This window comes from Rattus norvegicus, chromosome 13, assembly GCF_036323735.1.
Source record: "Rattus norvegicus strain BN/NHsdMcwi chromosome 13, GRCr8, whole genome shotgun sequence".
Taxonomy (NCBI): domain Eukaryota; kingdom Metazoa; phylum Chordata; class Mammalia; order Rodentia; family Muridae; genus Rattus; species Rattus norvegicus.
In genome coordinates, this window is record NC_086031.1 from 97,119,394 (window position 1) to 97,121,432 (window position 2,039).

General features: G+C 51.8%; 1 long non-coding RNA gene across 1 annotated transcript; it reads right to left on the reverse strand.

Annotated features, from left to right (window-relative positions):
* Nucleotides 1-908: 908 nt before the first annotated feature.
* LOC120096332 (uncharacterized) lies at nucleotides 909-1,837 on the reverse strand. The gene is made up of 2 exons (XR_005492690.2): nucleotides 1,653-1,837; nucleotides 909-1,144 (listed from the first exon to the last, which is right to left on the reverse strand). It is a non-coding gene; the product is annotated as an uncharacterized LOC120096332 (long non-coding RNA).
* Nucleotides 1,838-2,039: the final 202 nt, after the last annotated feature.

Sequence of the window (2,039 nt, forward strand, 5' to 3'; positions counted from 1 at the left end):
TTTCCATGGTGATTCTCAGTCCCATCCAGCGGACAATGAAGATTAACCACCAGAATATTTACTCCCCAGTGGGATATGGGTCTGGAGGAGGCAATTAGGTCATAAGGGTGGGGTCTTATAATCAGTAGAGCCCAGAGAGTTTTTGAACTCTCTGACCACCATGTGAGGACACAACAGGAAGCCACATGTTTGTAAACCAGACAAGAACCATAGCCAGAAGCTGTGGTGTTGGTGACCCGATTTGAGGGTTCCAGAGGAAAACTTTTAAAAGTCCTCGTTGCCTGTAAGCAGTCTGAACAGTGACAACCCACCACAGCTGCTGAAACAGGAAGAGATAGCAGAGGACCCCTCCCCCCAAACCCCCACCCCCACCCACCATCACAAACATCTCAGGGGCACTCTGAGAACTAGTCAGTGATGAGAGGGGCCTCTGAGACCTTGAAAGCCCACAGCCCATGGCCTCACACTCAGCATAGGCCCCTCTGTGTCCCTCCTGTGCATCATGTAATCCCTTTTGGACTGGAGTTCACTGTCACAGCTGAAGTTACCTACCTCTGCCCTGCAGGATCCCAGGACTGAAGCTCTGTCCCTCTTCCACAGTTGCACTCACCCACCAAAAGTCTACATACGGGACCTTGTCCAGCTGAGTCTGAGGCCACCATGACCCAGGCCACACTACCCTTTATCCTAGAGCCAGAGGTAGGCAGAGGGGAGCACCAGCTTATTCATACAAATGACTATGCTGCTGCAGCCGCTTGGGTCTGGACTATGAGCCACTCCAAGGGAGACCCTGTCTGCACAGGAGACTGAGCACCAAAATGCAGGATGGCACAGACACAGCATTGCCGACACCAAATGGGGAAGCTGGGAAGAGGCACGTTTTTCAAGTTACCAACGAGCTCGCTGTGCACACCAGAAAGATGGAGTTATCTTTTAATCCTCTCTGTAGTAAATGATGATGCGAAATTACCATCCGATGAAGACATCAAAAATCATGCAGCCAGGGCTTGTGGGATGAAAGGATTACGGATGAGTGGCGGCCAATGATCCAGAATAATTTATAAACCATGCTGTCGGTTTTGCTGGGGTCTTACAACTGCGTAGTTCGCTTCTCAGGATGGGTGATCTGTTATGATTTCACGTTCTGTGTAAATATTAATTTTTGTATTAATTTGGTACTCGTTTTGCGTGCTTTTATCTTCAAATAAATTCCTCAGCCCATCCCCACCTCCTCATCCCACCCCATCATCCCAACCCCTCACAAGGCTCTGAGGATCAGCCTGCCCAAGCCTCATGGAGAGATAGTGGAAAGAAGATGCCTTCCAGTTCTGTTTTTTTCTAGGTCTCCAGAGAAAGCCTGAAGAATCTCCCATAGGTGAGGAAGAAAGCAGAGGCCCTATGTGCAGCCTGCACCCAAGGAAAAGGAGCAAGCCATTCCTGCCTGTAGGGTTCACCTCCAGAAAAGCCACTGAAAACAGTGCCAATTCAACGCGCCCTAGAGGGTTACACCTTGGGGAGGGCAAGGAGTCTCGGGAGGGGAGGAGGGAGGAGAAGGAGGTGGAGAAGAAGAAACTGAGGTGAGATGGCCATGGGGAGACAGACAGGGGGGATCTGTCAGAAGTGAGCCCTCCCCAGCCCACCCCCAGGCTCACCAGCAGCTTGGCGACTACACAGTGAACAGACACACACACCCAGCTCAGCCTCGCCCTGCACACCTGCTCTCACTCTGGTCACCCTTCCCCCAGCTTCCATCTGATCTCCAGAGAAGCTCTGGTCTGTGTGACTCACGCTGACTGAGCAAGGAGCTTGGTTCTCTGCCAAGCCCCTCGATCTCTCCTTGCCTCAGCCACATGTCAGAACTGCTTCTTTGAAGGCTGATGGCTGCTGGAAAGACCAGCTGGCCTTTCCAGGGAAGCCATGAGAAGGTCACAGCATCTAGCCTGCCTGGCGCTACCGGATTTCCCTTCTCCCTCACTTCGCAGGCTAGTGAGATCGAGTGCTTCTGAAGACCCAGAAATAACCCAGAAAGTCTTGAAGAT